Source organism: Vulpes vulpes, chromosome 3 (genome assembly GCF_048418805.1).
Source record: "Vulpes vulpes isolate BD-2025 chromosome 3, VulVul3, whole genome shotgun sequence".
Classification (NCBI taxonomy): domain Eukaryota; kingdom Metazoa; phylum Chordata; class Mammalia; order Carnivora; family Canidae; genus Vulpes; species Vulpes vulpes.
Genome location: NC_132782.1, coordinates 69,142,125 through 69,163,601, shown reverse-complemented (window position 1 = coordinate 69,163,601; position 21,477 = coordinate 69,142,125). Strand labels below are relative to the sequence as shown.

Genomic DNA, 21,477 nt, shown 5'->3' with positions numbered 1-21,477 from the left:
AATACACTTAGGGGTGCCTGGCTGGCTCAGTCAGTAGAGCAAGGGACTCTTGATCTTGGGGTTGTGAGTTCGAGCACCATGCTGAGTGTAGAGATTACTTAAAAAAAATCTTTAAGAAAAATAAAGAAACAGAATATATTTAAAACTAGATTGGCAGCTCTGCCATTTTGGTGTGAAAACCAAGAATGTTTTGTGAACACCCACAGCATTTCATTTTTAAGTATCAATGGGAACATACTGAGTTCCAAGTGAACACTGTCCAGAATGAAGCCAGCATTTCTTCTGACCTGCACTTTCACAGTCAGTCAACCTTCTTTGTCTCTATAAGATATTGCCGTGCCCAGAAGAAAGGAAATATTAATTTTTTTCATCCTCAGTTTCTTTTTAAAAATAATCTTATATCCCTTATACCGTGGTCTGAATGTTTATGTTCCTCCAGAATTCATATGTTGAAATCCTATCCCATAAGGGTGATGATAGTAGGTGAGGCCTTCGGGGTATGATTAGGCCATGAGGGTGGAACCTTGTTCCCTCCCTCCCTTGAATGGGATGTGATTAGTGCTTTTATAAAAGGGATCCCACAGAATTCCCTGGCCTCTTCCATCATGTAAGGATACAGGGAGAAGTCTGTAACCTGGAAGAGGGTTCTCATCCCACTGTGCTGGCACTCTGATTTTGGGCTTACAGCCTCCAGAACAGTCAGAAAAATATTCCTGTTGTTTCTAATTTTTGGTCTGTTGGTCTCTGGTATTTTGTTACAGAATCAGCAGATGAAGACACCAGAGCAAACACTGCATACCTCAAACCAATTAGAAAGTCTAGTGGCTAGAGAACTGATTTGGGTTAGAATCTGATACTCTAGCCAGTTGGATGTTCCGTGCGGATATGAGGCCACAGTGCTAGTCCTTTGCTTAGTTTCTATGAATAGAAATTGGTGGATGTGGAATGCAGTCACTGGCTTTCTGTCAAAAACTTGTGAAGGGTCTGAGGTTTGGCCCTACTTGCAAGCTGATGGTTAACCTGCCACAGCTTCATGGATGCTGGCAGAAGGTATGAGACTCCCGGTTCAGAGATACAGAACTTCATTTCTATCAGCACAGCAAGCAGCATGAACCTCATGTTTGCACTGACTCTCACTGCTGACCCCAAACCCGAAGTCTCACAGGGATAGGCATGGAGGGCCCAGGTAAATTTTGTACATGTGGTGGATGTGCATCATGGCTGAGAAACCCCAAGTTTAAGAAATCCAGATCACTGATAACCACATGCAAATCCAACCAATGTTTGCCCCAGAAAGACATCTTTTATTACATGGGGCAGTGATCAGATCTGCCCTCTGCTCTTGGAAAGGGACACTATCTCTGTCTTCCAAGACTTGTTGTTATACAAACATCCTTGGGAAGATGGTTCTGAACAAACGTTGTCAGTGCCTCTGTTGTTAACATGTTTAGAAACATGAGATACCCAATGGTGGATTATTTACGAACACTCATATATGTGCGTTGACAGCTCTTCAAATTTTAAAGGTTTGTGACTTTGTTTTTGCCCTCTTTTTTTTTTCTTTTAAAGATTTATTTATTTGAGAGAGAGAGAGAGTCCACAGAGGGAAGAGGCAGACTCTGCACTGACCATGGAGCTGGATGTAGAGCTTGACCTCATGACCCTGAGACCATGACCTGAGCCAAAACCAAGAGTCAGATGCTCAACTGACTGCACCACCCAGGCCACCCCCATTTTTGCTCTCTTGCAAGTGATTATTCCTAACTTTAAAAATTAACTTTTTTTTTAAAAAAAGATTTTATTTATTTATTTGATAGCACAAGGCAGGGAGAGAGGCAGAGGGAAAAGGAGAGGGAGAAGGAGACTCTTTGCTGAGTGGGGAGCCCAAGGGGGGGTTCCGGGTGCAGTAAGGATCCAAGGAGGTCCCGGGCTTGATCCCAGGACCTTGAGATCATGACTTGAGTCAAAGGCAGATGCTTAATGGGTTGAGCCCCCCAGGTGCCCCTAAAAATAAACTTCTTTCTTAATTCTCCTTACATAGCTAGTCACTCTCTTCTTGTCCTTATACTGTATCATATTATGTATTTCCTTTTTATTCACACCAACTGATATGTTTTTCTGATTTTCTTACTAGGCCATGAACATCCAAAGGATATTCATGTCCAATGTCTAGTACTATACTTGCTGCCATAGCAGGTTCATGCAAATAAATGTCTGTTGAATGAATTGATGCATAGATGCATTCTAGATTCTCATTAGCAAAAAGAAAAATTTGGAAGATCCCGTTTAATTATTGATTCACAGCATAAGTAAAATAAAACAGAAGTATTAGTAGAAAATTATTTTGAAGGACTTGCAAATATATTTCAACTATAAGCCTTTAGCTAGACTTGTTAGATTTTGAGAAATGGCTAGGTTTTGCTCCCACATTGATCCCATACTGGTGATGTCTCATTGTCCTGCCCGCCTTAGGGAGCGTCGTGTATTCTGGGACTGTTAGCCTTCCTATGTACGGTGATGATGGGGAGGGTGTGAAGAGGTGGCATCAGGAACTATTTAAGACTAATGGGCTTATCCCATATTGTGGAAGGCAAACTTCTCTGATCCCAGCTTCTGCAGTCCATGACAGAGCCACATGGCGGGGCGATAACTACATACTTCCTTATAATTCATGTGCGACCTCCTCCTCCTTCTTACTTTTACTCTGGGAATAAATTCTCATCTGTAGCCGTAAGTAAATATGCAGAAGAATCTTTGCAACTTACATTTAAACTGTAGATTTTGAAATGGTAAGATGGAAAATTTAGTAAGAAATAATTATTACATTTTAATGACCAAATAACAAGTCACACATCTTCTACACATTAGCTGAAGAGCAGAGAGATTCAGAAATACAAATGAAGAAAATTACATTCTGAGTTTATTTCCTAGTTCTTGTAAGTAGAGGTTGGATAAGAAGTACAGATTGCTAAACTGGAAGATATAAGGATGACTTCAAATCGATTGATTTATTACGTACCTATTACCGTTCCTTTTTAAATGCAAAAAAATATTAGTTTGCTTTGTCAACTTTACAATTTATGAATATCCTTGGACCGTCCTGGCTTGGAGTGGCCCTACTGGTTCTCTCCTCATCCTCTCGAGGGCACATTCCATTTAGTGTGGCTTGTCTTGAGGAGGTAACATGCACTGGCTGGTTACTCAACCATGTAGGCTCAGTCTCATTCCCTCATATCCCAGCCTTTGCTACAGCCCCAGACACTTAGTAAGGAGGCAACATACGTATTGATGATGGAACACACATATTCTATTTCTAGGCATGATCCTTACTGCAAATGGAAGCCTGAACTTTCTAGCTTTGGGAATGTGTGAAGTTTTTTTTTTTTTTTAATATTTTATTTATTTATTCATGAGACACACAGAGAGACACAGAGACACAGGTAGAGGGAGAAGCAGGCTCCATGCAGGGAGCCCGATGTGGGACTCGATCCCCAGGATCACAACCTGAGCTGAAGGCAGACACTCGACCACTGAACCACCGAGGCATCTGGGAATGTGTGAAGTTATGGGCAGTAGAGCACCATTAAGAGCCAGCTTTTCCCACCCAGAACATTACCAGTTTCGGCTCATTTATCTGCTCTCCTGCGAGAAGGCTTCACCTGTAGCTCTTGAATTTGCTCTTGTGGGCTGTTGTTATCAGAGACCCCTGTCCTTGACCATGCCTACCCACCGATGCCTGGCAGTGGTCGTTTACACCCGGACTCTGCATAAGTCATCATCTAGTAGGGACTCCTGTATATTTCATGTATGACCAGAGGTGACATAGCCCCACGGCAGAGAAGGAACACAGATTTTTGTTTTACCTAAAATGCTGGCAGCCTCAAAGGGAATAAAGATTTGAAGCACTTTGATATAACTTACAACTACTTTGGTTTTGAGCTAGGTGCCCACACACATGTACAAATAACTCTTCTTTTTCTAGTGTGAACCAGGATGAATATTTTCTTATATATAGTCAGTTCACCAGAATCTTTAAAGTAAAAAACGCCAAGCGGTGCATCTGGTATTTTGTAGGAGCCTGAACATTCTAATTAGATACTTGGGAAAGGATAACTTTTTGTATTCTACTCGATGCCCTTAATACATGCTTATCTGTAGGACAAAATCTTGGAAATATATCTTGCACAATGTCTAACCTTAACCTGTGGTATTTATTATTTACTATTTGCAAACAGGAACATGTCATATAGCCTGCATTTTCTCATCTAAAAAAATGGCAATAATGGTCTCACACAAGATGAAAAATTAGAGTAAGGAAATTTTGCAAACTCTGAAGTGCTATGCACATATGTGGTTAATGGAAGGGAGGGAGGCATGGGAGAGGCAGGAATTGATGGAAACTGACTCATGGAAGACCTAATAATTTGAGAGCCACGCACAGGAGTCTGGGCACCGTGTGAGCCAGGCTGCTCAGGCAGCCTCTCCAGTGAATTGCCTTGGCTCATCAGCCCAGGTGAGTGGCCAAATTGGGGAACCACTGGCTTAACCTCTGTCTCTGCCTCCTACATAAATTCTGTTCTCATCAGGTGTCCAATCTTTGGAAACTCACATGGAAAGCAGAAAGATTATATTTAGAAGGAGTGGATTTTACTACTTTCATTACATACTTTGTCAGTTTTATTTTTATTTTATTTTATTTTTTTTAATTTTTATTTATTTATGATAGTCACAGAGAGAGAGAGAGAGGCAGAGACACAGGCAGAGGGAGAAGCAGGCCCCATGCACCGGGAGCCCGACGTGGGATTCGATCCCGGGTCTCCAGGATCACACCCTGGGCCAAAGGCAGGCGCCAAACCGCTGCGCCACCCAGGGATCCCACTTTGTCAGTTTTAGAGTAAATATTGTATTGCCTTCAAGTTCTATTTCCGATCGTCTTGAGTTTGAGAATTAACAGATTAACTGGTATGTATCCTTTCGTCTTTCCCTCTGCCTCCATAAGAATGTATTTGAGAATAGGTTCTGTGTCTTAGATTTCTTTTATGTATTTCTACTACTGTAACACCTGGCTAATTCTGAAAAGGAAAGAGCTCTGTGGATAGTTGCCCACTTAATTTGGTTCTGTTAAAAGGGGATAATTAAGCTCAGTCTTCTGGAGAACATTTGGACATACAGACCCAGATAAGAACATGGCCCCCACTCACTTTTCAAAAACGTATTTTTAAAAAAATTTAACTATAAATAGGCACAATATTTAGCACATGCTAGTAATAGATAGTCCTTATGAAAGGTATAATAACCCTGCATCTGTCACATTGAACCTGGGCACATTGAGGGAGAAATTCAAATGGATAATTTGTTGGCTCACTGCAGGGAAAATATTCTTTCAAACATTTTCATTTCCATAAAGGTCCATTCTGAGCCCCTCCTGGTGAGTGCCCCTTCACGAGTTGCGGGTGTCATGCTGACATTTTGTCAAAGCTGTCATCCAGTTAGCACTTTGCATACTTTTTCCTGTGAGTCACAGACAGTGTAACAGGGGAGAAGTTCCTTGCAAAGCCGCAATGCACATTTCTAAGAGAAGAGAAGACACAACGATATTGACTTAATTCTGTGTACTTGTAGTGGGAAGGAAAATAACTTTAATCCCATTATCAAGGGCTGTCAGGCCCTAATGAGATTTTTCTCTCCTCATTCCCTTGTCTCCTTAGTTAGTTCTGTTTTATAAATAGAAAGACTGTACGGACATTCTCCCCAGAGAAATAAAGAAGTTAATAATTAATTATTAATGCTACCAGGGCATCATTCTTGAGGAGTCTTGCAGCAATCAAACTAGGCATGTGTGGGTGAGATAGAGAGGAAGCCTATTTGAAAAAATAGTTATAGAAACTTACCCAAGATTCTATAACTTCTGAATAGACATTAATAGTGGTGATGACAGTATGCTTTTTAATGTTTGTTTTATATATTTTATTAATTGATAGACTTTAGTTTTTAGATTCACAGCACAAAGTCCAGAGTTTTCATATGCCCTTCGGTCCTCCTACGTACCCACTGGCTCTCCAGCATCAACATCCCACACTGGAGGGACACATTTGGTACTTTGATATATCGTTAACACCAAAAGTCCGTAGTCTACATTAGGGCTCACTTTGGTGCTGTACATTCTCTAGGTTTTGACAAATGTATAATGATGTGTCTTTGTAGCATCATACGGAATTGTTTCCCTGCCCTAAAAAATCCTATTCTTCCCTATACCCTAACCCCTGGTGGCAAGCACTAATCTTCTTATCATCTCCATAGTTTTGCCATTTCCAGAGTGTCATCCACTGTAGTTAGAATCATACAGTACGTAGCCTTCAAAGATTGAGTTCATGCATTTAAGTTTCCTTGGAGTCTCTGTGGCCTGACAGCTCATTTTCTTTTTGCCCTGAATAAGTAAGATTCCATTGTCTGGGTGGACCACAGTTTATCTACCCATTCACCTGCTGAAGGATATCTTTGTTACTCCCATATTTTGGATATTATGAATGACAGTATGCCTAGAGAGGAAGTCTTTTTATGCTGTTTTCTTCTAAATAAAGATTTCTGTAAAAATGAAAAGCATATGGAATTAGATTGTTGCAGACACCAAGGAGATGGTGAAGAGAGCTTGAGTGTTGGGGAGGTCAGTGGGCATTGATTGGGTCATCTGGTGTCCAGTTCCCATGTGTTAAATTCTTCCCCCGATTGCAATGAGTAAAGCCTGGCTTCCCCATTCAGGTAGTTAATGAGGTCTCTTTCAGGATTGCCCAAGAGTCCAGCAGAGTAATGATTAGACAAATACTCTCTGATGTTATGCAGATGTGCCTTTGAATCCCTGTGTCAGCACTTACCATTTGTTTGAAGTTAAGCATGTTTCTTAATCATCCTGAGCCTCAATTTTCTCTTCTAGAAAAGGTATCAATAGTGCCTTACTGGTGGTAAAGTGTACTCAAAGCCTTGCATAGAAAAAGTGGTCAGTGGGCAATTACTTTTCTCCATTGGACTTACTACTTTCCAACTTATGACATTTAGTTATTATCTTGTTTATTCCTTTTCCCTTACAAAAATATGAGCTCCATGAGAGCAGATATATTTATCTGACTTGTTACTTAGTAAAAAGCTGTTGAACGAATGAATGAATTTTCCAAATGAACTGATGGACTCTGTAGAAGCTTCTGTGTGCCTTTTGTCTGTATTCCAGGAGCACTGGCCACAAATTTGCCAATGAAAAGCATGAGTATTAACAAGTGGTGTTTTTCTATGAGTTGAGGACCACTACTAGCAAATCAATTAGTTTTACTGTGATTCTTTCTTTCAATAAATTCATTGTTTTTTTTGTTAATAAGATTTTATTTATTTATTCATGAGAGACAGAGAGAGAGAGGCAGAGACACAGGCAGAGGGAGAAGAAGGCTCGATCCCCGGTCTCCAGGATCACACCCTGGGCTGCAGGCGGTGCTAAACTGCTGAGCCACCGGGCTGCCCTTAATAGATTCATTGAATTAGGATCCCTACTCATGATTGTAGAACTATCGAATTTAACCATAAGAAATTTGGGCACCATGCCCTTTTCTGATGAGTGAAATGACAGTGGTGATAAAATTTTTTTCTTCTTCCCTTTTTATTATTTTTGTGCTTTTAAAAAATATTTTAACATTTTTATAGTGGCAAGTTAAAGGTGATCTGATTAAAACCAAACACTAAGGTTGATGGTAGGCACCTGGGGGTGCCTGAGTGGCCCAGTTGGTTAAGTGTCTGGCTCTTGGTTTCAGCTCAGGTCGTGATCTCAGGGTTGTGAGAATGAGCCCCGCGTGAGGCTTCATGCTCAGCGGGGAGTCAGCTTGAGATTTTCTCTCTTCCTCTGCCCTTTCCCTGCCTGTCCCCCCGCCAAAGGAAAAAAAAAATAGAAATATGAACCTGACTTTAATCAAAGAATTTGACAGTGCTTACTGTCTGTTCATGAGCTTTTACTTTTTTTCATAATTCCCTGCATTTGTATCTGTTCATGACTTTGAATTATATGTACAGTCTAGGTATACAGATATAGAAGAACTTCAAAGACCCTGTTGAAGGTTAAGTGGCTGCTCTGTCCAGAGCACTGTGATGGGCTTCTCAGGTGGAGAAAACCGAGGCAAGGGATGTGTGGTCCAGGCCCAGCCCCATCTGACCGAAGCTGAGCTGGAGGGTGTCATGAGCCAGGTGTAGGCCACGTGCGGCGGACCCCTATGGAGCACGGCCTGTCACTGGTTTGGGACAGAAGATTCCCCCATTTCTCTCCTATTGATCGGCCCCTAGGTTCTGACGCCTCAGGCCTCCTAGCCTCTGCTGTTTACCTGGCAGAGGCCAGAGGGCAAGGCGGGTGGTGACAGCGGGGCAACAGGAGCATTGGCGTTGGGCCGACTGCCTCTTCTCACCAGATCTGAGAACGAAGCTGGAAAAAGGCCCGCGTCAAGGTTTGGGGGACACAGGAGGTTACCGCCAAGGACGCTGTCCCCCGGGGTCCTGGGTGGTGTGCGCCGGTTCTCCCCGCCAAGCAGCAGGGCCCGGGGACGGTGCTGGGGTCAGGTGTCCCCATCAGGTCCCCACCACCGGGCCCTGTCGGAATGTTGTGCTCCCTGCCAGCCCGTGTGAGCGCAGACTGAAGGAGGAATGCAGTTATGTATGTATTACACATCTGTCTGAACAAATGCTTTTGAGATAAGCCACTGATGGCCAAGACACAATTTTCCTATAAAATTATTTTAATGGAGTGGTTTTTGTTATTGCCCCCCCCCCCCCCCCCCGATTCGGAGAACTTTTTTTTTTTTTAATTAATTTTTATTGGTGTTCAATTTACCAACATACAGAAAAACACCCAGTGCTCATCCCGTCAAGTGTCCACCTCAGTGCCCGTCACCCATTCCCCTCCAACACCCGCCCTCCTCCCCTTCCACCACCCCTAGTTCGTTTCCCCGAGTTAGGAGTCTTTATGTTCTGTCTCCCTTCCTGATATTTCCCAACATTTCTTCTCCCTTCCTTTATATTCCCTTTCACTATTATTTATATTCCCCAAATGAATGAGAACATACACTGCTTGTCCTTCTCCGATTGACTTATTTCACTCAGCATAATACCCTCCAGTTCCATCCACGTTGAAGCAAATGGTGGGTATTTGTCGTTTCTAATGGCTGAGTAATATTCCATTGTATACATAGACCACATCTTCTTTATCCATTCATCTTTCGATGGACACCGAGGCTCCTTCCACAGTTTGGCTATTGTGGCCATTGCTGATAGAAACATCGGGGTGCAGGTGTCCCAACGTTTCGTTGCATCTGAATCTTTGGGGTAAATCCCCAACAGTGCAATTGCTGAGTCGTAGGGCAGGTCTATTTTTAACTCTTTGAGGAACCTCCACACAGTTTTCCAGAGTGGCTGCACCAGTTCACATTCCCACCAACAGTGTAAGAGGGTTCCCTTTTCTCCGCATCCTCTCCAACATTTGTGGTTTCCTGCCTTGTTAATTTTCCCCATTCTCACTGGTGTGAGGTGGTATCTCATTGTGGTTTTGATTTGTATTTCCCTGATGGCAAGTGATGCAGAGCATTTTCTCATGTGCATGTTGGCCATGTCCATGTCTTCCTCTGTGAGATTTCTCTTCATGTCTTTTGCCCATTTCATGATTGGATTGTTTGTTTCTTTGGTGTTGAGTTTCATAAGTTCTTTATAGATTTTGGAAACTAGCCCTTTATCTGATATGTCGTTTGCAAATATCCTCTCCCATTCTGTAGGTTGTCTTTTAGTTTTTTTGACTGTATCCTTTGCTGTGCAAAAGCTTCTTATCTTGATGAAGTCCCAATAGTTCATTTTTGCTTTTGTTTCTTTTGCCTTTGTGGATGTATCTTGCAAGAAGTTACTGTGGCCGAGTTCAAAAAGGGTGTTGCCTGTGTTCTCCTCTAGGATTTTGATGGACTCTTGTCTCACATTTAGATCTTTCATCCATTTTGAGTTTATCTTTGTGTACAGTGCAAGAGAGTGGTCTAGTTTCATTTGTCTGCATGTGGATGCCCAATTTTCCCAGCACCATTTATTGAAGAGACTGTCTTTCTTCCAGTGGATAGTCTTTCCTCCTTTATCGAATATTAGTTGACCATAAAATTGAGGATCCACTTCTGGATTCTCTATTCTGTTCCATTGATCTATGTGTCTGTTTTTGTGCCAGTACCACACTGTCTTGATGACCACAGCTTTGTAGTACAACCTGAAATCTGGCATTGTGATACCCCCAGATATGGTTTTCTTTTTTAAAATTCCCCTGGCTATTCGGGGTCTTTTCTGATTCCACACAAATCTTAAAATAATTTGTTCTAACTCTCTGAAGAAAGTCCATGGTATTTTGATAGGGATTGCATTAAACGTGTAAATTGCCCTGGGTAACATTGACATTTTCACAATATTAATTCTGCCAATCCATGAGCATGGAATATTTTTCCATCTCTTTGTGTCTTCCTCAATTTCTTTCAGAAGTGTTCTATAGTTTTTAGGGTATAGATCCTTCACCTCTTTGGTAAGGTTTATTCCTAGGTATCTTATGCTTTTGGGTGCAATTGTAAATGGGATTGACTCCTTAATTTCTCTTTCTTCAGTCTCATTGTTAGTGTATAGAAATGCCATTGATTTCTGGGCATTGATTTTGTATCCTGCCACGCTACCAAATTGCTGTATGAGTTCTAGCAATCTTGGGGTGGAGGCTTTTGGGTTTTCTATGTAGAGTATCATGTCATCGGCGAAGAGGGAGAGTTTGACTTCTTCTTTGCCAATTTGAATGCCTTTAATGTCTTTTTGTTGTCTGATTGCTGAGGCGAGGACTTCCAGAACTATGTTGAACAGCAGTGGTGAGAGTGGACATCCCTGTCTTGTTCCTGATCTTAGGGGAAAGGCTCCCAGTGCTTCCCCATTGAGAATGATATTTGCTGTGGGCTTTTCATAAATGGCTTTTAAGATGTCGAGGAAAGTTCCCTCTATCCCAACACTCTGAAGTGTTTTGATCAGGAATGGATGCTGTATTTTGTCAAATGCTTTCTCTGCATCCAATGAGAGGATCATATGGTTCTTGGTTTTTCTCTTGCTGATATGATGAATCACATTGATGGTTTTACGAGTGTTGAACCAGCCTTGTGTCCCAGGGATAAATCCTACTTGGTCATGGTGAATAATTTTCTTAATGTGTTGTTGGATCCTATTGGCTAGTATCTTGTTGAGAATTTTTGCATCCATGTTCATCAGGGATATTGGTCTGTAATTCTCCTTTTTGGTGGGGTCTTTGTCTGGTTTCGGAATTAAGGTGATGCTGGCCTCATAGAACGAATTTGGCAGTACTCCATCTCTTTCTATCTTTCCAAACAGCTTTAGTAGAATAGGTATGATTTCTTCTTTAAACGTTTGATAGAATTCCCCTGGGAAGCCATCTGGCCCTGGACTCTTGTGTCTCGGGAGGTTTTTGATGACTGCTTCAATTTCCTCCCTGGTTATTGGCCTGTTCAGGTTTTCTATTTCTTCCTGCTCCAGTTTTGGTAGTTTGTGGCTTTCCAGGAATGCATCCATTTCTTCTAGATTTCCTAATTTATTGGCATACAGCTGTTCATAATATGTTTTTAGAATCGTTTGTATTTCCTTGGTGTTGGTAGTGATCTCTCCTTTCTCATTCATGATTTTATTAATTAGAGTCTTCTCTCTCTTCTTTTTAATAAGGTTCGCTAATGGTTTATCTATCTTATTAATTCTTTCAAAGAACCAACTCCTGGTTCTGTTGATCTGTTCCACAGTTCTTTTGGTCTCGATATCGTTTAGTTCTGCTCGAATTTTAATTAACTGTCTTCTTCTGCTGGGGGTGGGGTCCATTTGTTGCTTTTTCTCTAGTTCCTTTATGTGTAAGGTGAGCTTTTGAATTTGAGTTCTTTCCAGTTTTTGAATGGATGCTTGTATTGCAATGTATTTCCCCCTCAGGACTGCTTTTGCTGCGTCCCAAAGATTTTGAACGGTTGTATCTTCATTCTCATTAGTTTCCATGAATCTTCTCAATTCTTCCTTAATTTCCTGGTTGACCTTTTCATCTTTTAGCAGGATGGTCCTTAACCTCCATGTGTTTGTGGTCCTTCCAAACTTCTTGTTGTGATTAAGTTCTAATTTCAAGGCATTATGGTCTGAGAATATACAGGGGACTATCCCGATCTTTTGGTATCGGTTCAGACCCGATTTGTGACCCAGTATGTGGTCTATTCTGGAGAAAGTTCCATGTGCACTTGAGAAGAATGTGTATTCAGTTGAGTTTGGATGTAAAGTTCTGTAGATATCTGTGAAATCCATCTGGTCCAGTGTATCATTTAAAGCTCTCGTTTCTTTGGATATGTTGTGCTTAGAAGACCTATCTAGTATAGAAAGAGCTAGATTGAAATCACCAAGTATAAGTGTATTATTATCAAAGTATTTCTTCAGTTTGGTTATTAATTGGTTTAAATATTTGGCAGCTCCCACATTTGGGGCATATATATTGAGAATTGTTAAGTCTTCTTGTTGGATAGATCCTTTGAGTATGAGATAGTGTCCCTCTTCATCTCTCACTATAGTCTTCAGGGTAAATTTTAATTTATCTGATATAAGGATGGCTACCCCTGCTTTCTTTTGAGGACCATTTGAATGGTAAATGGTTCTCCAACCTTTTATTTTCAGGTTGTAGGTGTCCTTCTGTCTAAAATGAGTCTCTTGTAGACAGCAAATAGATGGGTCCTGCTTTTTAATCCAGTCTGAAACCCTGCGCCTTTTGATGGGGTCATTAAGCCCATTCACGTTCAGAGTTACTATTGATAGATATGAGTTTAGTGTCATCATATCTATTCAGTCCTTGTTTTTGTGGATTGTTCCACTGAACTTCTTCTTAAAGGGGAGTTTTAAGAGTCCCCCTTAAAATTTCTTGCAGAGCTGGTTTGGAGGTTACATATTCTTTCAGTTCCTGCCTGTCTTGGAAGCTCTTTATCTCTCCTTCCATTTTGAATGAAAGCCTTGCTGGATAGAGTATTCTTGGTTGCATGTTCTTCTCATTTAGGACCCTGAATATATCCTGCCAGCCCTTTCTGGCCTGCCAGGTCTCTGTGGATAGGTCTGCTGTTACCCTAATATTCCTCCCCATAAAAGTCAGGGACTTTTTTTCTCTTGCTGCTTTAAGGATCTTCTCCTTATCTTTGGAATTTGCAAGCTTCACTATTAAATGTCGAGGTGTTGATCGGGTTTTGTTGATTTTAGGGGGGTGATCTCTCTATTTCCTGGATCTGAATGCCTCTTTCCCTTCCCAGATTCAGAAAGTTTTCAGCTAGGATTTGTTCAAATACATATTCTGGCCCTCTGTCCCTTTTGGCGCCCTCGGGAACCCCAATTAAACGTAGGTTTTTCTTCCTCAGGCTGTCATTTATTTCCCTTAATCTATCCTTATGGTCTTTTAATTGCCTGTCTCTTTTTTCCTCAGTTTCCCTCTTTGCCATCAGCTTGTCTTCTATGTCACTCACTCGTTCTTCCACCTCGTCAAGCCTCGTCGTTAGGACTTCTAGCTTGGATTGTATCTCATTTAATTGATTTTTAATTTCTGCCTGATTGGATCTCAATTCTGCAGTCATGAAGTCTCTTGAGTCCTTTATGGTTTTTTCTAGAGCCACCAGTAGCTGTATAATAGTGCTTCTGAATTGGCTTTCTGACATTGAATTGTAATCCATATTTTGTAACTCTGTGGGAGAGAGGGCTGTTTCTGATTCTTTTTTTTGAGGTGAGGTTTTCCTTCTAGTCATTTTGCTCAGTGCAGAGTGGCCAAAACCAAGTTGTATTGGGAAAAGGAGAAAAAGAGAGAGAAGGAAAGAAAAGAGAAAAAGAAAAAAGAGAAAGCAGAAAAAAAAGGGGGAAAAAGAGAAGAAAAAGAAAGAAAGGAGAAAAAAGAAAAAAAAGGGGGGGTGGGGGACGCAATCAGAAATCAAGAAGAAAGAGAGAAAAGAAAAAAAAAAAGCACAAAACAAAACAAAACAAAAAAAAAAAAAACACAAAACAAAACAAAAAAAACACGGGGGAGTATCTTCCGATTCTGTATACTTTAAGTCCCTTGACTTCCCTTGGAACTTGTCCCTCTAGCTGGTCTTCTGGGGGAGGGGCCTGCTGTGCTGATTCTCAGGTGTTAGCACTTGGGGGAGCTGCTCTGCCCCTGCCTGGTGCAGGGCTCAGTGGGGGTTGTTCACCCCGTGAGGCCCCGGGAGGAAGCCACAGTGGCGGGGGCAGCTCTGGGACCCTGGAGTCAGCCCCCGCAGTAGCTCCGGGGCTCTCCGTCTGCAGGGCCTGGGGGCTCCCGGGCGGGGCCGCTGATCTGCTCAGTTCCAGGCAGGAGCGTCCTCGCTGTCCTGGGCCCTCCCGGCCTCTGCCTGTCCCAGGGAGGCCGGATCCTGGGCTGTGTCCCGGCGCCCTGTGCTCCGGGGCCTGCGCTGTTGGATTCGCGCTCCCGCCCGCAGCCCCCTCCGCGGAGCTGCCGCCCGAGCCCCTCCGAGCTGCTCCGGGTCCCGCCGAGCGCTGCAGCCCTTAGGGAGCTCGGGGCGCATCTCCCGGGGCGCAGTTCCTCTGTTAGTGTCCCCGGGAGCCCGAGGGCATCCCCGCCCTCCTGGGTCCTGCTCCACCTCCCTGCGGGCCCCTTTCCGCGGGGAAGGTCGGTGCAGCTCCTGCTCCTCCGGGACGGGGCTCTCCTGTCCTGGGGACACTCGCCCCGGCCTCAGCCCGGCTCCTCACGGGGCCCCTCCCCCTTGGAGGCCTTTTGTGTCTTTATTTCTTTTTCCCGTCTTCCTACCTTGATAGAAGCGCGAACTCTTCTCACTGTAGCGTTCCAGCTGGTCTCTCTTTAAATCTCAGGCCGAATTCGTAGATTTTCAGGATGATTTGAATGTTTTCTAGGTAATTTGTTGAGGACAAGTGACTTGGAGACCCTGCTCTTCTGCCATCTTGCCCCTCCCCCCGATTCGGAGAACTTAATTAATGATGGATCACATGAAAGAAGAAAATGATCTACTTTCCTATCTGACTTGTTTCGGAGAATCTCAGAGTCTGTAAAAGCTGCCTTGTAAGGTTAGGGTTGTGGCAGCCAAATCTTGTGTCAATTTAAATAAGATGTATTATGCTTGCCTTGTTTCTCTTCTCTGCAGTGTGGGACCTTTAAGGAATTTAAATTGGGCCTTTCTTAATGTTCTCAAATTGCAAACGTAGCTTTTTTTTTTCACACGAGCAGAAGAAAGTTGACAATCCTATTTGTTATGTGCATTTATGTTGAAGAAATGTGCTCAGACACTTTACATATGTTGGATTATTCTATGGACACATTCTTACCAAGGAGTTCAGTTTCTTTGGGGAGCAGATGAGATTCATTCCCTTCTTTAATTATAAACTCCTCATTTATTTATTTTGAGTAGACTGTGCTGAATGGCTCACTTGTGTAGCTTTTCCATGATCACATAGCAAGAAGAGTGTCAATGACAGCATAGGAGGGTAGGGTGGTGCCAACTGAAATTCAGCATTACATAGCTAAAAATTGGGTATCTTGAGTGGTGCTTGAAGGCACTGGATTTAAAGCAAATGATCACTTGAGTAGCCTATTACATAGAAATTTGTGCTTTGAATCGTAATGCATAATAATGTTAGAAATGACAGATCTGTCAGTACGTGGGGTTGTAATACCCATTGCCTCATCGGGAGCTGCTCCTGCCCTGGTGTCCAGGCTCTGTTTCAAGGGCACTTTCATTTCTGAAGTGTTAAGTACCTTCTTCACATTTTTATTCTGTTTGAATGATTTTGGACATGTTATTTGAAGAGTGGTTTTCCTCAAAACTTGTGCTTCTCAAATTGGATATTATGGACTAGACATATTCGCAGTGTAATCCACAATATCTAGTACGGTCCATTCATTCGTGGCAGAATGTGTTCACCATCATCTCTGCGGTTGCCCTGGCTCTCTTCTCAATGGTGGCTTCTCCATTACCTTCTGTCTCACTTGACCTAGGGCCTGTCTCCTAGGAGGGCTGGTGCAGGTCTGTGCTTTATGAAAGGGGGGTGGTGCACAGTTTTCATTAAAATCAAAGAAACTCTTGTGTTCTGGGCTTAGCATGGCACCTGCCATTGGGTAACCATCTCTGGGTAAGTTTTATGAAAAAACTAACATATTGTTTTTTTCCCAACAATTTTCTTTAGACCTAAGAGAAAACCTGTTTTGTACAGGTCTCAGCCTTTCGATAGTAATGCTTTTCTAGTATCAGCTAGATGTGCCTGGGGGCACCCACCTGGGCCCCAGTGAGCTTCCACAGATATCCCCCTTTCCAAACCAAGACTGGACTGGCCCTTGTGGCTCCTATTATGTGATTGCAAGATGTTCCTCAGCAACAACCATCAGGAAACTGAAAAAATAGAGGTTTAATTCTTAAGAGGGGAAATTATATAACACAGTTGAGGCCACCCAGTGAAGTCACGGGTAGACAGTGTGCGGGCCTGGGGTCCTCCTTTGACTGGGGTCCAGGGTGTGGGCCTACGGTCTTATGGGCTCATTTTTTATTGGTGGATTTAAAGCATAAGAGTGGGAATTTAAGGTGTGGGAAGAGAAATGATGAGTGGCCCAAATTGTGATCGAAATCAACCCAGATCTCTGAAACAAAGGACCCTTCAACTCATGGCGGGGGAGGTGGCCTGACTCTTGATCCACTTGTGTGTCTGGTAGTGTATGTTTATTCCAGAGAGTCCTCTTTGAGGTGGATGCCCAGGCAATCAAAGCTCAGTGTCAGGGCTTACACTGCAAACTCATTGTCATTCGCTTAATTCTGCATTCAAATCTAGTTTTTTCTAGTTGGCCAAAGCTGCTGATGGACAGACACTCTTTGGATATAATGTTTGTCTGTGTCACCTGCCTGTCTAGAACTCAGGAAAGCCTGTAGAAAAATGCTGTGTGAGCCCTGCCTGAGGTTTCAGGTTGTTGCAAGTGGGCTGATCATCATGAAACTATTAAGTGATTTCTCACTGGAGCTAAATGTAAAATAACAACCAGAAACACCAACCAGTGAACATTTCAAAAGATGCTTTTTGCAAGCAAGTCTGTTTTGAGTTAAAATGCAAAAGAACACAAGAGGATTGTTCAAACTAAAGTTTATTGAATTCGGAAGGAATTTCATAGATTTTAAAAAATATTTTATTTATTTATTTGATAGAGACAGAGAGTGCATGCACAAGCAGAGGGAAGGGCAGAGGGAAAGGGAGAAGCGGACTCCCTGCTGAGTAGAGAGCCTGACTCTTGGATCCATCCCAGGACCCTGGGATCATGACCTGAGCCATCCAGGCGCCCCAGGAAGGAATTTTGTAGATTTCTAACATTTCCTTTTGCACAATTTTTAAAATGCATGGTGGATTTCAAATAGACCTAAATATCTTTCTGTTTGCAGAAAAGACTCGGAAATAGGGAAATTTTATTCTAGAATACAACAAGTGAATATTGTACATAAATACTGTGATCAGACCCACAAACACCATGGTAGAGAGCCAGACCAGGGCAGCTTGGAAACTATTAACTTGAGGACATTGAATGCAGGTGTGTGCAAGAATATGCCCCCCCATGTGGACGATGGCATTCCATAGACACACGGTTGAGATTAGTCATTGATTTTCCTGACCTGAGGATAATAACGAATCCTGTTGGAAAGAGCAGAATATAGTCACATCACAATATGATAGGCCAAAGTAGTCTTTCACAACAAACTTACCTGTGAAAGACCGTGTGTTTTTGCATCCGAGTCATGGTTCTGAATGGGGCTCCCCAAGTAATCCTCATGGATTTTGCTTTTCATGCTCATTGCTTCTATTGCTTCTGAACTAGGAATAGCTCTGGAGGGGAGGCACCACAGAGTTCCCCAGTAATCGTTTTTGTTTATTGTTGAAGCTGTGGTTTCTTTCTTCTGCGTAGGTGAGCGGATTTCCTTCTTGTCTTTCAGGGATTCCTCGCCTACATTGCCATTTCTCCATGTTTTCTTCTTGCACTTCCACGAACACTTTCTTTTATTTATTTTAAAGATTTTATTTATTTATTTGGGAGAGAGAGGAAGCACAAGCAAGGGGAGGTGGTGGAGTGTGGGGAGGAGAGGAAGGAGTAGCAGGGTGGGGTGGGCTCCATCCTGGGATTCTGGGATTATGACCTGAGCCAAAGGCAGACGTTTAACCTACTGAGCCACCCAGATGCCCCAACCCTTTATTTTAAATGCACTTATCCTTTGTCATTTCAAGGTCCACGGATGGGAAGAGGAGCCAGGTTCATGTACTCAGAGGGCCACCTTGGTCCCACCCTGGATCAGGACCTTGGGTTATACAAGGGTTCACACAGGCTTTTTGGACCAGGGTTGCCCAAGTAAATACAGGGTGCCTATTTGAATTTGAACTTCAGATTAGCAGTGCATAATCGTGTCCATATAAATCTGTCTAAAAGTATCCGCTGTTTATCTGAAATTTACATTTCACCTGAAAAGCCCTGTGCTGTTTATCTGCAATTCAAATTCAATTGCACATCATGTATTTTTATTTGCTAAATCTGGCAACCCTCCCCCTGGTGTCTGGTGAATAGAAGCCACACTGCCTCCGGAGGTGCATGTGTGGTGGAGGGTGGGGGTGGTAGAGAGAGTGACCCACACCCAGGGACCCTGCAGCAGGGGCTCCTAGGGTCTAATACTGCCAGTGCAATAGGTGTCATCCACCTCGGGAGCTGGGTCAGATGACAGTAGTTGAACTTGAATGGACTTACCTGGTATCACTCAGATGCTTTCTTAATGCCAACTTCCTAATTATCTTAGTTCATTCGGGCTACTATAACAAAACACTGGACCATACTAGGTGGCTTATGAACAACAGAAATTTCTCACAGTTCTAGAGCCTGGGATTCAAGATTGAGGTGCTGGCAGATTTGGTGTCTGGTGTCAGGTTAAACGTCTGCCTTTGGCTCAGGTCATGATCCCAGAATCCCAGGATGGAGCCCACCCCACCCTGCTACTCCTTCCTGGAACCAGACAGAACTCTTCTGTTCATAGACAGCCCTTCCTTGCTGTTTCTGCAAATGGCAGAGAGAGGCTGAAGGATCTCATGGGAGCCCTTTCTGTATGACCTGGTCTCACTTCTGAGGGCTCCCCCAGGACCTGATCCCTGCCAAAGGCCCTGCGTGCCAACACTATCACCCTGGGGGTTGGGCTTCAACAAATGCATTCAATGGGGTGAGGACACAGTCAGGCCAGAGCCATAAATAACTGTAGGAATGATGCAGATACTTCACTGTGAAAAAAATGAATTTCTAGCAAGAAACATACCAATATAGAAGAATAAATGTGATCAGTTCAGATGTGATCCCATAAAGTCTACGGACGTGTTTCGAGTACTTTGTTTGAAATGCAAAATAATTCTCCTGCAGCATTATTCAAGCATGCTCTTTAATGACCGTTCTTTTAGTGTTTTCATTTAGTATGGTTCACTTCGAAGGTACTGGATGTTGACTGTGTCAGCCAACTCTGTGCTCACAGCGTCCTGATGATATGCTAAGTAAGAAGTGGTGTTTTGACGCTGAGATCACATAAAGAATTTTTTCTATCTTCCTGACCATGGGAGGCCTGTGAAATGATATTAGGGGCTAATGATTGTTGACATATTTGTCCAACGATTATAAAAACCATAGACCTAGCTTGCATTTTTATGAAGCAGAGGAACATGGGGACAGGCTTTGCCTTCATCTTTTCAAAAAAGTTTCTTATAAAATTGCCTACATTTGAATGGTTTCAAGTTGTGAATTTGTTTCTTCTGAAAAATCTGCAGATGTCAACAATTTCCAGTTTCCAGTTGTTCAGTCGTACATGTTCATTCTCTCTTTTCCTTATTCTTGGGAGTCAGAATTTTGACCCGAGACTTCCTGGGACTCCTGCCCTTGCAGAATATGACTCTGTGAACAGAGGATTGGCTCCCAGGAAGTGTCACATACAGAGTCCTGTCACCTGCTACCTGTCCCTGCACACGCTGGCAATGCAATCTGAACTGGCTGAAAGCTACAATCATCCTTGACATCATCTGTATCTTTAATAGGTCTTTATTTTCTGTCTGATTTCCTCCACAGCTACTTTTTTCCCTCCCCCAAGTCTTTGAATATTTATTTTTGTTGAACTGCATTCATTTTGTTACTGTAGCTTTGGAGTCATTGGGTCTGATTTGCTTTTCTCTTCTGCACCTTTTGATAGGGAAGAATGTAATTTAAGAGCTTGGCTAGTGCACACCTTGGTCAGGGGACACCAGGATCTAAAGAGGAATAACCCTCAGAATTCTTACTGTATCATTTCCAGCTAGCTTTATTTAAGTGGTTGCTAATTTACTCACCTGTGTAAGTTATAATAACCTTGTTGTCCTGCAGGACTTGTTTTTGATACATACTATTAAGTCTGTAAGAGTACTGCAGACTTTGTTGTGCACTTAGAGCTTTGTTCAGGCTTTTGTTAGGGGTGATATTTTGCTGTGCTTCCGTTCATTTACTTGTTCCTGTTCGCTCTGTAATCTGGCAAGTCACTCCTTTAAACATGCCTGGGAACCAGGGCCTGGGTTTCCAGGTAGTTTATGGGGATGGGGTCAGGATCTTTGCCTCCCTGAGAAGTTGAGAGAAGGGTGGGAGAGAGAAGGAGCGGGAGGAAAAGAGGGAGGGTGCCGGGAGGGAGACCAGAGTTGGGGAGGAGGACAGGAGAGAGAAGGGAGGATGGAGAGAGAGGTGGGGAGGAGTCTAGGAGTCTCCGAAGGAGAAGGTGAACCACCTTTGTCAATAGAGGCCATTAACTCAAGTGCTTCTGAATCAAATTAGTGGCATGATAATTTCATGCAATATTTAATACAATAGGGTCACAACAGGAAAAATAATGAACAGTCCTTTGAAGTTGGGATTTAAGTTAATATGTGCTCTTCATGAATTTTTAAATTCCTTAGAATTTTATAAAGGCAAATGGAGAGAGATAAAGGAAAGAGGCTCCATTTAATTTCCTAGAATAAATGATCATTGTAGCTCCCTGTGTTGAAGCCCAGTTGAAGCTCTCTACAGAGCAAATCTCTAAACAAGGGAAGTGGGTCTCAGGGCCCCACCCACTGTGTGAGCCTTTTTCCCACCTCTGTGTTGGGTGGCATCCTCTGGAAGCCAGAGGTGGGCCATGGTGGGAGCAGCATGGACATTGGCTCTCCGGAAATCTAGTTATGAAACATTGACCAGCACACCACTGTATGCCCTCATGCCCTTCCAGTGACCAGTATCCATGGCGCTTGTTACTGGATGCCCATGATGGGCTGTTATTCCTCTCACCTCCCTCTCGTCCAGAATATCAGCTCTGAGGGTACCCACTCCAAGTCATGTCTTGTGTTCTTGACTGT

The 21,477-nt window shown here is 42.9% G+C and overlaps 1 protein-coding gene across 4 annotated transcripts in view; it reads left to right on the top strand.

Annotated features, from left to right (window-relative positions):
- The window catches only part of SEMA5A (semaphorin 5A), a 472,307-nt gene that overhangs the window by 51,630 nt on the left and 399,200 nt on the right, over positions 1–21,477 (top strand). The window lies entirely within an intron of this gene.